This window comes from Marmota marmota, unplaced genomic scaffold (assembly GCF_001458135.2).
Source record: "Marmota marmota marmota unplaced genomic scaffold, marMar, whole genome shotgun sequence".
In the NCBI taxonomy this organism is placed as follows: Eukaryota; Metazoa; Chordata; class Mammalia; order Rodentia; family Sciuridae; genus Marmota; species Marmota marmota.
Genome location: NW_026000082.1, coordinates 22,967,853 through 22,986,957, shown reverse-complemented (window position 1 = coordinate 22,986,957; position 19,105 = coordinate 22,967,853). Strand labels below are relative to the sequence as shown.

At 50.5% G+C, this 19,105-nt stretch overlaps 1 protein-coding gene across 3 annotated transcripts in view; it reads right to left on the bottom strand.

Moving 5' to 3' along the window:
• Hivep3 (HIVEP zinc finger 3) overlaps positions 1-19,105 on the bottom strand; it is a 458,107-nt gene that overhangs the window by 158,712 nt on the left and 280,290 nt on the right. Inside the window, exon 3 of one of the 3 annotated variants that reach the window (XM_048815629.1) lies at positions 14,753-14,944. The exons of the other annotated variants lie outside the window; for them this stretch is intronic. The gene's annotated coding sequence lies outside the window, so the exon portion shown is untranslated. The remainder of the gene's footprint in view (positions 1-14,752; positions 14,945-19,105) is intronic. 3 annotated transcript variants of the gene reach the window in all.

Sequence of the window (19,105 nt, the reverse complement as noted above, 5' to 3'; positions counted from 1 at the left end):
ATTATGTATATATATATATATATATATATATATATATATATATATGAGAACTATTTGAACCTTGTCTATGCTTTAATGTAAAAGTTAAACTTAGTTAATAAGGACATCTGTGTAATTGTGACCCTAACCATCACTGGATTCTTTGTGTATTAGATGTATTCATGTTCTTCAAGCCTTTTAAACTGTAAACCTTAAAACAACATTTTACCAAGTGGTGTTCTCCAAACTAAAATTGTCTATAGCAATAGTCTCCTCCAGATTTATATAAATAACCAGTTTGAGTGGTATTTATGTCATTTAAAGTTTTGGAACTGGATAAAGGTAACCTGTTATCAATAAATTATATATATAATTTTGTGTTACTCTTTACATTGGGATGAGAGTTTAAATGTATTTTTGGAAGGTAATAAGGAGAGTTGGATTTGTAATAGCTCTCCTAGCCTTTCTGTTTGATTCATGTTTCAGATGTAATATTGTCTATGTTAACTGATATTCAGATAGATTCAGGAAATAATATGTGAAAACTCTGTAAAATGATATTTAAGAATGAGGCAAAGATCAGCTCCAGAAATAAAGCATTTTACCTAAGATTTGTCAAGAACCCAGCTCTACCTGAAATGAGACTCTGCCTCTCACCTTATTCCATGTTAGGATGCCTCCAAAGTAGGCCATAATTATACATATTTAAAGTTATGTTCAAGAGATAGATTTTTTTGTTCTAAAGATTACTGTGATTTCAAAATAAATATCATACATAACTTAGTATAGGTTTGGGATCATAAAAATTATATTTCTTGGTTCATAGCTATTATACAAACTGAATATGTTTTTGTTCTTATTAATTTCATTCTGTATTTTCCTTGTAAAACTTGAGTGTTGCCTGTTAGTGTTTTGCAGAAGCACTGCTTCTAATAGAACAACCTGAGTTAATTTGAGACAATAGGCCATCACCTATAGGAGAGAAAGAATATAACGCTGACTTCCATTACTAACATTGACCACAATTAATTATAGACATTAAAGTTAAAAGCCAGTACTCCTACTTCAAGACTGGTGAAACTGACTAGCTGGATGTTTAAAACTAAAACTTGGAGACCAAAGTCAAGGAAATAAAAGAGTTAAGGAAGAAGAAGCCAATATTTTGGCCCTTGCCCTCTAGGGTCAGCCAGGATCCAGGGGACAATGGGACCCCTCAAAGGGCTCTGCAACTCCAGTTAGTTACCTGATGGGTGATCGTGGGGTTCAAGAGGACCCTAAGGAACAGGAACCCTATTAGTGCTCATTCTCCAAAGAGGAGGGGCATTGGAGAGGGAAATGTCCCCGGTGCTTCCAAAGGAAGCCACATGTGGTCAGCAAAGCTCTGACCCATCCAGACAGATGGCATAAGTGGTACAGGAAAAGGTAAAGGAGCCAAGAGGCTTCTCTCAAGTTCCCAAGAGTGATCCCTGGCAGATCTCAGCTGACTCTAACAGGATAGGAAAAAGGTCAGTTGTGACCAACTGCGTCTCAGACATCTGGCAGGAGAGTAAAATCAAAATATAACCATACATAGGCATTTAAAAGATAAGACAATTGTTCTTCAATTGTTACTTGAGTGTATTTTGTGTCAGTCTCCTGAAGGTAAGTAAAACTGGGAGGTCATAAAGGAAGAGATTTTTATAGGAGTGCCTGAAAAATATCACAAAAAGCTCTGTCAGAGTCACAGGTTTGTTCTGAGTCAGTTTGAGACCTACTAATCTTCCTAATCTCCTGCATAGGTGGACTTGATCTGTGTCTCTGTTTTTTAAATTTTTGCTGGTATTGTTATTATGAGCTGCCACTCCTCCTCTGGTGTTCACGATTCATCATTTCCAGCCTGGCGACTTCGTTTTATTCAAGACCTGATAAGAAGACAAGCTTCGACAGAGCTGGAAAGGACCTTTCCAAGTGGTCCTGACCACTGGGATGGCTAAAAGGGGAGAACTCATTACCATGGGTGGTGTCCACCTCAGAGATTCAATACGTCTAGGATGGGTGGCAATTCCAAAGGGTACAAGAACAAAAATGAAAATGAGACCAAAAGGTACAAAAAAAAGGGGGGGGGGCTTATGAGAAATACAAAGCCCAATGGTCCCTTTTTCAGAATATACTATTTAGCCTTAACTGGGATGTGAGATTCAGGAATAGCCATTTTGACTATGGACCTTCCCTCTGTCCTCCCCAATTTTCAAATTAACCAATCACATAGATTGTAACCTCAAGCTCCTCCTATCAGGCAAGGGACACTGCTATCTTGGGGATAAAAACAGGCAGAATGGCCACCCAAGTGTGCTTGCTTGCCAGACCTGTTCAGTAGCACACCCTTCTGGAGAAAAACGTTACGTTTACCTTGCTGAGCTTCTTCCCAGCCTGTGTTTGATTCCTTGTGGCACCCTGGCATTTCTAACAAAAAGAGAAAAAAAATTCTACAAAGAAAGCCACCTGAAAACTGTTCAGAAACAAAACCCAGAGGGAAAAAAATATTAACAGTTATGGGGGCTAGAGACACAGGGATCTTTGTTTCCTTTCTTGTTTTTGTCTCCGTTTCTAATTCTTGAGAATTAGATAATGGGAAAATGTTAGATAATGGGAAAAAATACTTATTTGAGAAAGATTGATGCCTAATTGGGTGTCTGAGCTCTGGGCATCCTAGCAGCCGAGGCAAAGAACAAAACAAGATGGGCTCTGTTGTCCAACAGAAGGAAGGAGCCAGGGAGCTAGAGAGTCCAGCTCTCCAGGCTCCGACTTCTTTTGCTTTCTCTTTTTTAGAAAAATCGAATTGACACATAATCATTGTACTCATTTATGGGGTACTGTGTGATAATTTGATATATGTACATAACAAGTAATGATCAAATTAGGGTAATTAGCATTTTTTGTGTTGGGAACCTTCAAACTCCTTTCTTCTAGTTATTTTGAGATATGTAATAAATTGCCATAAAGTACCAGGGTCTTTGCTTCAAGGGAATCAGGGGAACACAATAGAAAACTTGCTCTATTATTTACCCATGTGCTGAGGTATTGCCTGCATTGATGGCAAGTCCAGGTAATGGGCCCCCAAATGATGTCAGAGAGAGAGAGAGCACTGAGCAACAGTTCTGTCCAGGTAATTCTCCCAGAGGTCAGGGTGAGCGTTTAGCTGAAGGATAATCTTGCAGAATCTTATGGGGAAAAAAGGCATCATTGTATCCAATGGTCTAATGAATTCTATCCAGAGAATATTCTTAGAAGACAAAACTCACATTGAAGACCAGTGGGTAAACCTTAGAAAGGGGGGTGCTCTGGTGGAAGCTGCGGGGGGGTACGTTTCATGTCACTCTCCACAGCTTACTCCAAGGCTGCCCCATGCAGGGATTCGATTGCCCTCTGGGGCTTCTTGGAGCCCAGCTATAGCATGCCAACCCCAGGGCACCCATAGAGTCCCTGATCTTTTGCCAGGCTGAGGGCAGTGGTAGGGCAGAGGGATGCTCTGCTGGCTGTAGAGGGCAGAGCCACCTCCCCTAAAGTCAAGACTATAAGGACAAAGACAAAGTTTCATTGTGAAAATTAAAAATGCAACTTGTGAATGTGCAGTCCTGCAGGATGTTGGGCAGCACCGAGGGACAACTTCAAGACCCTGGGACGGCAGTTTTGGGCAGTTTGAAGGCTCTTATAGGTACAAGGATGTGTATGGGTCCCTGTACTGGAGGGGCAGAGAGGGCTCAGGGGGTGGATGAGCCTACAGGACAAGTGTGTGAACTAAGGTCACAGACCCATTTCCGCTCCATGCAGAAGAACAAGAGGCGTTGTGGGATGAGGGACAGTGGAGTGAAATGATTAGGAGGGGGCCTTGGGGTCAGTGAGCTCCAGACATAGGACCTAGCAGGAGCATCAGTCTCAGTCCCCCCAACCCCACCGACCAGGCTGCAGGAAAGCAGGAAGGCTTAGTGTGCCATCCCCAGTGGCCAGGAACACTTGAGTCTCCAAGTGAAGAGAGTTGCTACTACAGAAGCAGGNCCCCCCCGCCCCGCGCCACAACCAGGTTGCAGGGAAGCAAGGCACTAGCTGTGCCCATGGGAAGGGGTATCAACTCCTCCCGAACCTGTTTCCTCCACAGTAGAGAAGGAAAATGGCAGCCGCATGTCAGAGCTGCTGGGGAAATGAAGCGGATTCCTGCCCAGGAAGCGCTGAGCACCTGACCTGCCCGCCCTTTGCTCCCAAGCTGAACCTGCACTAGGGAGAAGTGAGCCTGGGGGTTGACCTTCCTTTCCTTCTTGAAGAAAGACTTGGGACACTCTGGGGCTGAAACTGGTGAACCGAAAATTTGCTGACAGAAATTCTAGAGTGACTGGGAGAAACAGGAAGGGCCATCCCCCAGGTAAGCAGCACAAGGAGCCTATAGAAGGATGACAGAATTCTTTGCCCCACAGGGTGATACCGGGTATCTTTGTGGACACCTGACAGAGGGTACTCATGTGACTCCTGCTCAAAGGGGCTGTCCCCATGCAATTGAAGTCATGTGTCCTATGCCTCCACAGGGAACCTGTACTCAGTTGTGTTTTGGGGTGGAGCAGAGAACGACGTGCTACTGTGGGGGGCATCTGGTGGTTTTGACTGCTCGGCACCCTCTCCCTGCTTCTGTAGTAGCAACTCTCTTCACTTGGAGACTCAAGTGTTCCTGGCCACTGGGGATGGCACACTAAGCCTTCCTGCTTTCCTGCAGCCTGGTCGGTGGGGTGGGGGGGACTGAGACTGATGCTTCTTCCAGGTCCTGTGTCTGGAGCTCACTCTTCCATCTCTGCCATGTGACAAGACTGCTACTAATTAGTCCCTGTGTTCTGGTCTCTGGAGGAGCCCTGGATCCTTCAGGAGCCTGGTCCTCCAGTCTGCCTATCAACTCTGTGTGGTTCTCATTATCCTTCCAATATACTCCCTTTTTGTTTGAGTTATCTCAAGCCAGGTTCTGTTGCGTACACCGAAAACCCTGGTGCACTCAGGGAGGAAGAGGTCATATGGCTTCCTGTGATACAAAGGGTGATGACCAGGAACTCTGGCACTAAATAGAAATAGGAGAAGTACAGGTTTAGTACTGGGAGGTACTCAATACCTATTTCTTCCCTCTATTTCTTCTCTGCTGGTGGAGGCCTGCTTTCATTTGGGTGAGTCTTTCTCCAGGCCCAGGGGGTAATTTACTCTGGTCTAATGAAGTAGGGCTAGTTTTCATTCCATTTTCTAGTGAATTGGTTCACAGAACTCAATTCTGACCAATGGGATCTATGGCTCCCACTTTAGAGTGAAGTGAAGTCTTTCCCAGGGCTTCAGGGAAAGAGCTTCTTTGCTAATAAAAGGGAATCTGGGGGAGACATACATCTTCTGCACAACTCCATCATGTCACATGTAGCCCTGTGGGCCTTTGCCATCATCTGATGGTGGCACAATCAGCTCACTGGAGATAAATGCCAAGTCTAGGCACCTGATTCTAAACAATGAAGCTATATATACAGGCTAGATAATGCTGATGTGGAGGGTGAAGCTGGGAAATGCCTAGATCCTTAATGTCCAGCATTGGAATGGCCCCCCTCTAGGCTTCTAGAGTTAAAAGACCCCTGTTTCTTAAGCCCTTGTAATTAGGTTTCTGTTACCTGAAACCCAAAGCATGCAATACCCCAGCTGAGCTCAAACCTGGGACAGTACACCAACAGCAGGCTGGGACAACGGGACATGCTGGCAGAAGGACAAGGCCCCCCCATCAGAAAGATGCCTGGAGAATGAGCATCCAGAGGGTGACAGGAGCTTGTAAAGGATCCAAGCAGGGCCACTCATGGATGGGACAGAGGGCGCTTCCAGGTGGTCTCCATCTCTGAAGCCAAATGAATGACAGTGCCATTTCCAGGCCATCTTCCTTTTGGGGAAGGAATCCAGTCCCAACTGGAGGGCATGGGGAACATGCTCCAAGTGGCTCAGGATAGGAGGGTAATAGCTAGTCAGGCTCACACAGGGCTCTGGCCTTTGCAGAGAATTGGAATCCAAGGTGGGGAACCGAGGAGGAAGGGAGACACCCGGCTAGGTGGAGGGCCAGCGCAGAGTTTGGGGGAGGCTGCAGCTCAGTGGCCTGCTGACCCCCACTGGTTCATGCAGAAATGCCAGAGGCAGAGCTCAGAGCAACCAGGCTAACTGCAGCCCTGGTTGCAGATTCTGACCACTTGGGCCAGGTTTGGCGCAGGTGTTAGGCGGCACATTGTGGAGACACCTGAAGTGGAGCAGGGCAAGGCAGGTCCAGGTTCCCTCCAGAGCTGGGAGAACTCCAGGGAAACTTCCAGCTTATGCTGATTTGAGTCAGTGGTACACAAGCCCCCAGCCTGCCTGAAGAGACCCCTGCTCAAGTTTAAAAGCACAGCAGCCGTGAGAGAAGGTCTGGCTCTCCTTACCCACATTTGTCCTGTTCTAACAGCCGGTCCCGGCAAGCTCGGCCCTACCCCTTGTGCTCAGGCCCACCCTCCCTTGTATAACGAGGGAACATCTAAAGAGACCCAGTGTTGGGCCCTGTGCCTAGAAACTGTATCCCTGTCTTGTTCCCAAGCCAAGCATCCAGCTTATTCCTCAGGGCGGGTCCAGAGGAAAAACAGCCTCCCATCCCAAGCCCAATGCCCCAGATCCTGGGACTACACAGCAGGGTGGTAACAGGAGAGTGGCAGATATTGGCTTCCTAGGTGCCTACTTCCTACCAGGGATTCAGTTAAGAATTTTACATGGGTTCTTCCTTCATGGACTCCCCAAAGAGGGCCAAATCAGGTAGTCACTATCTATTCCCATTTCACATATAAGGAAACGGAAGCCCAGGAAATAACCCAGCTTACCAAAAGTCTCATGACTGGTAAGTGGTGGTGCCAGATGACGGGCCCTTGGCAGCCCACTCAGCCAGCCCTAGGACTGGACTCTGTGCTGCCAGCCCCAGGCGGGCCTCCCAGTGCTACCCTGCCCATATTCATGGTTGGTTTCAAGTTTCTGTCTTCTCTCCCTCCATAGCACTCACTCCAGGTTTCTGTCCCAACGGGAATGTCCTGTCCTTCAGGACAAGGTGAGCTTTGACAAGACTGGGAAGAACAGGAAGAACATGCAGGGCTTGGGGGGAGACCTCAAGAAGCCAGAAATCCAGCCTGGTGATCTATCAGTGTCTATCCCTGACGGTACCCACAAAACCAGGTTCCTCTCTCAACCACTCACTGCCCGTCTCAGGGCTATGTCACTTGGGCCGATGATGCCCACCCTTGCCACCACTTGGGGAATACTAAGTGGGATGGTGAAAACCTTGGGCTTTGAAGCTAGACATCCCTGTGTTCAGACTTCAGTTCCGCCCCTCAGAAGCTCTACAAAGTTGTCGCAGTTCCTTGGGAAAGTGACCTCTTTCAACTTCAGGCTCCCCAGCTATGAAATGGGGCTAATGACACTGCTCTGGCTTGGGGACATAGGAAATGCACGATCAGACGCCTGGCTCTTAGTGAAGGCTGGTTCCCACTGATGCCTGCTCCTCATCAGTTTCTGCTGCCCCTTGGGGAGGGCTGCTTGAGGCCAGAGACAGCCTCTAGGAGCCAAGCAGCCTGAGCAGCTTCAGTGATGCCCACCACGCGGCTGGCAAGGGTCCGAGCACACTCGGCTCGCTGGAGCTAAATGCCGAGTCCAGGCACCTGATTCTAAACAATGGGCTATTCTGGGGCTTTAATTGCTCATCAAGGGGAAGGCAGGCTCTGGGCAGTGACCAACCTTGGAAGTCGAGATAAGCATCAGGAGGCAAATGGTGGCGCAAATGCACCAAGCACAGGTGCAGAAATGCCAGCCACCAGGTTGCAAATCCCAGGGTGACACCAAGGGACAGCACTCAACAAGCCTCTCCAGCGAGCACCCTTGCAGTGTACAAATGGGGAAACTGAGGCACAGAGAGGAGAAAGCTTCGATGGCTGTTACAACAAACATTCATTAAATACCTCCTCCAGGCTGGGCTCCACTGCATGCCACAAGGACTTATGGAGTACGAGGGAGGCACAGTCCCCATATGCAATTACAGTACCCTGTGACAAGTACCAGGAGGAGGCACAGACAGGGCCACAGGGGCATGAGAAAGGCTACCTCCTCCTCATGTGGTCACTACATGAAGGCATGCTGGTTCTGTGTGTGCCAGTTCTGTTCAGGCACTGGGGACAGCCCCTAACACTCTCATCCTGCCTTCACGGGGTCTGCAGTCCATGGCAGAGAAGGCAGGAGCAAGACAGCAGAGAGGCACAAAATGTAACCTCGGGGCAGGTAGGTGCTATACAGAAACGTAAAGCAGGGTAAGGGGTCAGGGTGCCGCAGCTGGTTGATGTTTTAGGTGGATGGTCAGAGTCAGTGCTAACAATGGTACATTGACTTCAGCACTTGAGATAGGCAGGGGGATGGATGTTTTGCCTTTCTGAGTGAAGAGGGGAAACCAAACCCTGAGCTAACCTTTCTGAAGTCACAGAGAACCAGGAGAGAGCCAGGACTTGCCCCAGATCTCAGGTTTCAAAGGACAGAGCCAGGGCCCTGCATGGCATCCACTCCCCACCTAGCCCTGGTCCCCTCCATCCTCTCTAGGGAGCTCTGTGGGGATGGGGGTCCGAGCCAGGCCCCTCAGCCATCACCTCCTAGTTAGACAGTTCTCCAGACAATAGAGACTGACAGGTGGACCCTCTGCATCCTCCCCCACAGTATGGAAGTCTTGGGGTCAGACACATAATGTCCCTTCACTGCTGATCTGTGTGACCTTGATCAGTTCAGCAAAGCATCTGTCAAAACTGGATGCGGCTCTATCTTGAAGAGCCACTGGGAAGATTGAATAAAGTAAGATCTAAATGCCTGCAGGGGCCTGGGGCCACCGGGGCCTGGCTAGTGCTGTAACCCTTCCTTCTTGCATCAGTTCCTCCTACCCCACACCTGTCCCTTCCCAGCCCAGAGCATCCCTCCATCCTCAGGGCTCCCACAGCTCTGAGAGCACCCATTTTCTCCTTCTGTATCAACTGTTGGCCCCTGAATAAGACAGGCAGCTCCCAGAGAGCAGCCGGTGCCTTCAGCAGGTCTCCAAGCCACCTGCCAGGGGTTCAGCGAGAGCCGTGTTCAATTGCTACTCCATACATCTTCTTCAATGTGGTTTTCAGCAGGAAAGTTGAACTTGATGAGTAGGGCACGTAGAATACTAGGTTCAGAGTCAGCTTCTTTATTAGCATAAGGATCCTGGGCAAGTTGACTTTATTTTTTTGTTAATGAGGATAATAATCAGTGTCCAAGGTTCTGCAAAATTATATGATGATTTCAATATTTTTGTTTCCATTACAGAACCATAGGTTGAGGCAAGATTTGATTTAATTTGTAACCTAGCATAATCCTTCCCACAACCTCCTGTCTTTTGGCTGTTCTGTCTCTAAGTTAACTCTCCAGTGAAGGGGATCTCACTACCTTCTGGACAGCCCATGCCATGTTTTGGCTGCTTCTGAGTATTAGAAACTTTGCTGTGTGTTGTTTAACAGCTGCCATGCTGAGCTCTGGGATGCTCAGAGATGAGTGGGTGATGAGCGAGCCTGGGGGAGGGACTGGGAGAGGAGCAGGATGATGATGGGAGAGAGTTGCGGGGCCCAAGGCACCCAGAAACAATGCGTCCGGTCACTGGGTCAGGGATTGCTCCCTCCTGTGACCCCTGAGGCTGCCAGCTACAGGCTGCCAGCTGCCACTGATGGTACCTGCTCCACTCAAGGTTCAGGGCCAGCCGTACCTTCCAGGAGACATCCCACCCTGGCTGCCTCCTGCCAGGGGCTGCTCAGTGGCCGGACCATAGGGGCCTGGGTTCTCGAGCCGTGATGTATGATTTATGACTCGGATGAGCTCACCGGCTCAAGAAGGGAGGGCAATCCGAGGCGGGACTGAAGGCAGGCTGCTTATGGATTTTAACCCTCTGATGTTACTGGCTGGGAATTCAACATCAATAATTCAAGACAGTGGGGAGGAGGGGAGCAGAAAGAGGCAAAGGGAGAGGGAAGAACAGGAGAGAAGGCATGGAGGAGGGGCAGCAGAAAGGAAGCAGCAAAGATGCCTTCCTCGAGTGTTTCCCGGGGCACCACACCCCCTCACCTCCTTCTGCTCCTTTTAGCCTCATCACGGTCCCTGAGGCACATGCCTCAACCCAGTCACCCAACAAGGACCCTGAAGCTTGAGGAGGAAACCTGGAGGTTTCGGGGCTGAGGGGATTCGGACCCAGGTCTGCTGACTCTAGAACCAAATTCTTTCTGCTCCCCCTCGGCTCTGGAGGGCAGCCAGGCTGGGGAATGCAGAGGGTCACTGCCTTGTCTCAAGTGACCTGGCCCCCGCTCACACCCTGGGAGCTGACATGCAGGGAGAAGAGCTCGGAGGGCTTTTCCCTCAGAGAGAAACTGGCCACTGGCCTTCTCTGGACAGCACCAGAACTTTGTTGCTGAAGCTGAAAAAATTAACTGCTATATTTAAAAAGCATTGTTCAGTTGCTATGGCAACAGAGGGGCTAAGAATAATATAAAAAGAAGATGATATGCCAGGTTGTCACTGGCAACCCAATTTTAAGGGCGTGTGTGTGTGTGTGTGTGTGTGTGTGTGTGTTTTAAAAGGAGTTGGGGGGAGGGAGGTGGTGAGCTTCAGACCATCTTCCCTGTTCCCTCTGGCACCATTTGCCCTGGTGACATGTCCAAGAGGCAGCCAGGCCTGGCATCTCCCGGGTCTGCCTGAGTTGGGGGAGAGTTGGCACACCCTGGCTCAGCCTAAAGGCAAAGGTGACTCTTGGTTCCCTAATTGCTGAATCCTCCCAGTAGCCCCTCAACTGCTGGGGCTGCTTCCCTCAGCTGCGGAACCCCCGCCCGAGGTACCTCTCCAACAGATGGCCCCCAGATAGCTTCTTCTCTCTGACCTGGGAGCTTTCAACCAGCCTGGCAGACTCCCTGGGGACCACCAGGGAAAACAGATGGTCAGGAGAGAAGAGCAGGAGATGGATTTATCGATCGGCGGCCTGGATGTCAGGGATGGGAGGTGGCTTGGCAGACCCGGGCATGGGCAGCCCTGCTCCCTGCAGGTCCTGGAGAGAAGCATGCATGAAGTCCAGCCTGGGACTACAGCCTGGGCCAGGTGACCTGGAGGGGACCCACAACAGAGCTGGGGAGGGCAGGAAGGTCTAAGGGGAATCATGGGCCCTCATACGCCAGTCAGCTGCTTGCCAGGGATGATGGCAAGCACCCATGGGAGATGTGGGGGGAAAATGGGTTACAAAAAGATAGACAAAATCCCCAAGGCAATTTATTGACAGTTGAACTTTAGAGAGAGGTCCACAATTTTGGCTTCTATCACTGGCGTGCAACATGGAGGAAAGCTTTGGAATCAGTAGGACCAGGGTCCCCACGTTGGCGCTGTCCCATGTTGCCATGTGAACTCAAGCAAGGCACTTAGCATCTCTGGGCCTTAGCCCTACCACAGAGGAAGTGACAGACACTTAGGACCATGGCTGGGCCTGAATAAACTGACGATCTGAAGGTGCCATAGAACATCCTCAGACTCAACACCATTCACCAGGAGAAAATGTCACTGCAGCATTTGTCTATGTCAAGTCCAAATTGAAAGCCACAGGGGCACTTGCAGCAGGAATGTTATAACACCAGATCGGTGCCAGCACACAGAGATGGACAGCAAGGGGCCCCTGAGGGGTTGGTCCTGCCTGGAGGACTCAGTCTCTGGAAGGAGGACGAGAAGTGGAGGCAGAGAGGATCTGGGGAGGACATGGCCTGAACCAAGGAAGGTAGGTGGGAGGGCCCAGGCAGGGTCTAGGAGCAGGGCCTGCCACCCTGGGGCAGGACCCTACTGGCAGGAGAAGCTGCTAGATAAGGGAGCCTGTTAGGTGGGTGTGACATTGAGTGGGACACTAGATGGGTCAGGTGAACTGGGAGACAGGAGGACCCTGTGAGGGTTGGGGTGTGACTCTAGGTCAGAGGTAAAGGGACCAGGATAAGGCAGGATGGTGCTTTTTGGTTTGCAGACTTCACCCATCCATTAACGCCTCTGGTTCTCCCAGGATGGACAGAAGGACTATCCCTCCTAAGCTTTCTCCCATCCCTGACCACCAGGGCTTCCCACAGGCTGGGAAGGAGGAGTACAGGAGTGGGAACATGTTGAGTCCCAAGCATTCCCCAGAAGTGAGAGAGTCCGTGAGAGCTGGAGAGGCCTTGACCAGGGAGAGATCATGTGGTGGCCGTGATCGGGGAAGAGGAGGAGTCGGGCAGCCTTCTGGGAAGACGGGGAGAGGATGGTTGTGGTGTGCTGGGAATCAGCACCTGGACTTTGCTGGGGAAAAGCAGGCCAAAGGTCCAGGCAGGGCCAAGTCAGGAGCCACGAATTCCAGGCTGAGGGGCTGTTTTCTCCTGTGTGCAGCAAGGGGCTGAGGGGAGCCCAGGAAAGCTTTGAAATCAGTAGGACCAGGGTCCCCATGTTGGCTCTGTCCCACTGGGGCCTACCAGGAGGTCAGGAGGGCAAGGACCCATGCCACGTGGGAGCAGAAAGAAGCACAGCCCTGGTAAGGTGAGAGACCAAGGCTAGACACCTGGGAGTCATGGGTTAGAATGTCCTGCTGCAGCCACGGATGAGGGTGCACAGAGGGTCACCAGACACTCCTGAGGACTTCCTGGCAGGGAGAAGGAGCTTCGGGAGATGGGGAGGAGTCAGCCAAGCAGAGTTTGGTGCCCAGTAAGGGGACAGCCTTCAAGTAGAAAAGAGAAGGAAGCCAGTCCCGAGGCACAGAGGCTGGGACTTCAGGGGTAGGACAACAGGGAGGGTCTGCTTCCGGGTTAGGTCTTCTCCATCGGAAATAGGACCTGGTGGGAGGTGGAACAAGAAGTCATTTTGGATCCGAATTTTATCTTTACCTCGAACCCACAGTCATTCCTTCATTCAGAGGAATAACTCACCTATCTAAAAAAAAAAGCCAAAGCAGCGCGAGCGAGTCATCTTTCCTTCCTGTGGTTCAACGTTTCCATCTCACAGTGGGCATGCCCCTGATCGGGGGTGGGGGGCTGCTCCAGAGCGGATGCTCCTGACCAGCTGCTGTCCTCTGCTGCCCTGCCCTGCTCAGGGAGTCCCCATCCCTGCCAGGAGGTCTTGGGCTCATCTAGAAAGCCCTGGGTTTCTTAAGAGACAACTTTGGAAGTCAAAACCGTGATATCAGAGAGGGAGGACGTGGTGGTGAGACTTGGGGACAGAACTCAGCATTGCCTCTATACCACTCATGTCAGCCCCAAGATGGGGGGACACCAGAGGCTCCATGTCTTGCCTGAGTTCCACGTCTGGTTAAGCAGCAGAGCCGGGAATTGAACCCATGACTGGGTGACTCCCAGCCCGCATACCCTTTCCTGCAGGTCAGGCTGCCTCTTGCCCTAAGTTGCACAGGCCAAGAATAGAAGCTAAGACAGGAGGGAATTATTCCTAGCCACACAAGGACTCCGGCTCTGGAGGGTGGTTGGGCTCAGCCACATGACCTCCTCCAGAGGCCCAGCCTCCTAGACCACATTCCGACTCCAGTTTCAGCTGAGGGGTCCTTCCAAGCCACTTGGCCCTTCCCACGCCTCCCCTGTCCACCCCCAAACATCCTGCCTGGCTTCTCTCTATGACCCATGTACTGAAAAGCTGCCCTCGGGGCAGCCAAGGAATCCTCTCAACCTGACCAGCTGGAGACACCACCACTGAGCAGGCGCTGGGGCCGCTCCTGGGCACCAGCAGACACTCTGAAAAGGACTAGATAGGGAGGGAGTTGTTTTTGCCCCAGGTACATCCCACAGATAGGACGGTCCCTGCACAGGCTGACCCCACTTGGACACAGGAACTGGAACCCTTGCACGGCTGGTCGGTATGTACATGGTGCAGCCACTGTGGAACACAGTAGGGAGATTCCTCGAAAAATTAAAAATAGAACTACCATATGATCTCGCAATCTTGCTTCTGGGTATTTATCCAAAAGAATCCAAGACAGGATCTCTCAGAGATGCCTGCTCTCCAGTGTTCACCGTGGCATTGTTCATGTAGCCACAAGGTGGAAAGAGCTCAAGCATCCATCAGCAGATGAATGGAGATAAAAATGTGATATAAAATAAAATGTGACATATAAGAATGTGCTCTCTCTATAATCAACCTCAGCTTTAAAAAAGAAGAAAAGGGAAATTCTGCAATATGTGACAACATGGATGAGCTTGGAGGACATTTGCAAAGTTAAATAAGCCCATCACCGAAGGACAGAGATTTTCGTGATTCTATGTGCATAAGGCTCTAACACAGTTCGACTCATAGGAGCAGAACAGAATGGTGGCTGCCAGGAGCTGGGGGAGCAGCTATTCCACAAGTTCAAGTTTTCAGTAAACTAAGTTGAGTACGATCTATTGATCTTCTACACAACACTGTGTCTATAGTCAGCAAGAATGCATTGTACACCAAAAAAATTTGTTAAAAGGATAGATCTCATGTCAAGTGTTCCAAAATTTTTTGAAAAGCTCATACACTAGAATAAGAGCTGTAGGCATGTTGGTTAATGACTAGTGCTGGTGGCAAATGTTTATGTGATCCATATCCTGTGCCAGGCCCAGTCTGGAGTCTTATATCAACTTGTTGAACGCAATGGTACTGCAAAGCACCTTTATCGTCTCCACTACACAGGAGAGGAAACTGAGGCACAGAGAATCAAGGAACTTACCCACGGTTGCTCTGCTGCTTCTAGGAACAGAGCTGGGGTTAGAACCTAGGCAGAGGGATCCAGAGTCATCTGCTCCTACTGCTAGCTGCCTCTTGGGACACCAGGACACCCAGCTCTATTTCCTAACACACATCAGGAAGCGAGGAGGTGGACGTGGTGGACTTCATTAGCCGGAGAGAGCATGGAATTTTCCTAAGGGAATAATGGCTGCATCAGACTCTCGACCAAAGAGAAACCCCATCCTCTCTGAAGCCTGATGAAACCCTCAGCTTGGGAATCCCCACGCCACCCTGCCCACGCTGGGTCCTCTTCCTCCCTCCCTTAAGCTCCTGGCGCCTGGGGCAGGGATCTCCCTTGCAGTGTGACCTCGGACAGCTGTGGCTTGCCTCACCTCCCTCCAGGGCAGTCCTTGGAACATGCCCTCTCTGACTTCTCGGGCTCCTAGCTCAGGCTTGGGATGGAGCAGGCACTTGGGAAAGATTGAATTGACACTACCGATACCAGGGCTGGCCCTGACCAGACCATGAGATCGGTAAAATAAGTTTGGTTTATTCTGCCTCCTTCCTTCTCCCTTCCTTCTTCCCTTTCTTCCTTCTCTCCCTCCACTCAATCAGATATTCAGTGTCCACTGTGTACAGCGGCTGGAGACAGCAGGGTAACCTCCAGTGTCCAAGTTCTCCCAGTTACTCAGAGACAGAATAACAAAAAGACAATTGCAGTGTGACGAGTTTTGCAGTGTGACGGGCCTTATCCCAGGGTGGGTCCAGGGGGCATGGGGGCACGTTGGATGGGCAGGCTTAGGCATGGAGGGGGTAGGCAAGGAAGCCATCCCAGAAGTGACTTCTAGACTGAGACTTGAATGTTGAGTGGGAATTTGTCAGGGAGGTGAGGTGGGCCGAGGTGGGGTGGTGGTCTGCCCAGGCGTGGTCTGGTGGTCTGCTTAGGTCGAGGGAGGCGGAACACAGAGCTGTCTAAGGCAGAGGGAGCCACATTTGCCAAGGCCTGGGGGCACGGTGTGCAATTATGCCCTGGGGTGGGCTGGCTGTAACTTGTTGGAGAGGGAGAGAGGAAAGAGCAGGGAATGGCTATCAGATGACTCTTGCAAGTCTAACAGAATTTGGCATTAATCACAAAGGCCCTGGGAAGCCACACCCAGGATGATGGGCTCAGACCTGTGTTCTAGATGGATCTCCCGGGTTCACCCTGGGGACCAGATTGGAAGGTAGGCATGGAGGTGGCAATTAGAAGCAGCTGTGGCAATCTAGGGAAGACGAGGCTTTCAGCAGTGGGAGGGGAAGGACCGAGCGAACTGGACTTGATAGCCTTGAACTGGTAGGAATCAGAGCTAAGGCCTGAGCTTGGGGCATCTCGTCCCTTCCTGGGAACCCCTCTCTCCTCTGCCCATCTTCATTCCCCTGCTGTAACTGGAAGTCATGGAATTCTTGGGGAACTCCATGAAATACTCAACTTCTGGCTCCATCACAGGAACGGGGAACAATTTCACTAGCAGAAAAGGCACCCACACTGTAGCATTAGAGCCACAGATGTGCGCATGTGCACACACCTCCTAAAAATAGGCCACACAACTCCTTGGAATTGGCTGGTTCTGAGGCGTCTCATTAATGCTTGTTTATTACTCGTAGATTTCATTTTACTCCCTGTGAGCGCTCATTAGCAGTCAAGCAGTAGCAGGTGCCAAGAGCTCAAGAAAAGCCAATGAGAGCTAAACAGAAAAGGGAGGTAGTCCTAGTATAGTTTTGTCCTTTACTGCCAATTGGGAAGAGAGAGAGATGGGTCTCGCTTAGCCGTTGGACACCTCTGCACCGCTCCCAGAGCCCAGGTCTAGGGCTAGGCTGGCCCCACTGTGGGTTTCTGTGGTCAGGGCTGGAAAGCAAGCTGATTTGCTAGATCATGCTCAAGAGTGAAGGACTCAGAGGACCTCGAGCCCTCCTGCAGGACCCCAGCTGCTGCACTTTAGAGACGACAGCCAGAAGATTTCCCAACTTCCTTAAAATGGCATCACTTGCCTGTGTGGCCAGAAGCCTCCTGTAAACCACATGTAGCCTTTTGTTCCTCCAGGGTCACAGGGTTGGCTGAATCAGGATCCTCTTTCCAGGTCTGCAGGGGTAGGACCAGATAGTGACCTGGGGGTAGCTACATTCTAATACCCACTTCTGTTACTGTCCACTGTGACCTTTCAGAGCCACTCCAAATAAACAAACTCTAGTAACAAGTGTGCGTACTCTGCAGATGCAACTTCAGGATAAGTCTTCTATGTGCTCCCCGGCCCTCGCCGAAACCCTGCCCCGGCTTTTCTGAGAACAGCTGGTGAGGCTGGTTCTCCTGAGAGAAGGGAAGAAGTGGGCTGGCCTGCACATGAACTGCCTAGGCCTGAATGAGCAGTCACATGTGCTTTTCTTTCTTGCTACTGAAGTGAGTAGCAATGCCCACTGTGGTAGAGTCTACAGAGGAAGAAACTGAGGTTCAGGGTGGTCAAGTGACTTACCCAAAGCCCCAAAGCCAGTGAATGAAAAAGGCAGGCTGAAATGCAAGACGCCACGTTTTCATCAGCTTTGAATCAGCCAACTCCAAGCAGATGAGCACACACAGAGGCCCCTGCCAGGCTATGACTACCAGCCTGGTCTTTAGGACAGCCTGGTGCTGCCTCTAAGTCAATGATTCCCCACACCTGCCACCAGCCTCCCCCAGTTACGGAGACAAGGGATGACAGTTCCTCATAAGGAAAAGCTGTCAAGAGTGGAGAACAGAGTCGTCTTCCTCCTGAATTGCCCTATGGCCTGGAGGGGTGGTCAACCTTCATGGCCATGTGTGGACTTTCCTCATGAAGTAGGAAAAGAGTAGCTAAGAATTCTCCGGAACCATATATAGCCCAAATTACTGTCTGCTGCCGATAGCAGCTGCTCCTTCTAAGACGGATGGCAGCAGCCTGAAAGAAAGACGCAGACACACAGGACTGATGCACGAAGCTGACCCACCAGTGTCCAGTGTCCTTACAGAACCTGCCTGCATGGAAAGCGAGAGCCAGCAATCCTGTCCCTTCCCTATGGGCCCCCAAAGACAGGCAGCTACTACCGGAGCTCCAGGTGAGGTTTGACAACCCTGAAAAACAGGTGATTGTCCCCACCTTACAGTCAAGGATAGAGTGACAGATGAGCTAACCTGTTCCAGGGCCATTTAAGACCCAGGAGCTATGACTTACTCCACATCCTATCAAATGTGTCCCTTCCCAAATGTATTCTTTTGCTGAAAAAATTGAACAATAGTTTTGTTTTTACAATTAGATACAGTAACTTGTAGGACTCAGGGCAGGCTCTGGCTCCTCAGCCAGCAGGGTCGCAAGGAATCTTGACAAAGGGAGAAGTGTCAGCCCCAGAGGGAGCTGGTAAACCAGGACAAAGAGCCCGACCGGTTTGAATATACTAACCAAACGAGAGTTCTGAGCAGCAGTTTTCATATTTGAAACCAAGCTTTGTGTCTTTTCTTGTCTCCAACATTTTTTTAAGCCCGAGAGCCCATGGAGAAGTGTGGGTAAATCAGACCTGGGCTGGATCTGGGATTATAAATATAGATCTGGTTCCAAACCAGGGTCACTTCCTCCAGGCTGGCCACCCCCAGGAGTCAAGGCCAGGTGCAGCAGGGAGACTCTAAGTAGAACCTCAGGATTTGAAGGGGTCTGGAAAAAAAATGTCTTTGAGTAGCTATGAAAGAATTTGTGGATGCTTGCTCTTGAATCCCAGTGGTGGTGGGTGGTGTTTACCAGGAACTTACAGGGGGACAGCACATGACACATATGCTCATGGAAGTCCCACAGGTACCCCATTTGAGGCATACAGGGGTTAGGAAACTCCTAATATCACAAAGGTAGCCAGTTGCCACACCAGAGTTTGATCATGAGTAGGGGCTCTGGAGGCCAAGATCCTAACCTCTTTGACGCACAGCCCTTGATTGACTGGAAGGGGGAACTTTCTAGCAAGCCGAGCTGACCAGCGGGGGATGGGCTGTCCTGCAGTTCTGAGTTCCTGGTTACTGGCAGTTTGCAGGGATAAGTTGGAGGCCTCTGTGTGTGGACACCTGGGGGAGAGGCTTTTGCTATAGAGGACTGCACCCCTCTTTGCAGAGGCAGAAGTGAGGACCGGCCCTTCCTCTCTCAGAGCCACCCCTGTGCGGCCTTGGTAACTCCACACAGAAGGGCACAGACAGCAACATCTGCCTCTGGCCAGGTGTGGGGCCCAGCCAACACGGGCTGGGGGAGGTGACACAGGCATTGGAGGCTGACTCAGAGACAGGCCCTGGAGGCTCAGAACTGGTGTTTGTTGGGTTTTTCTAAGTACT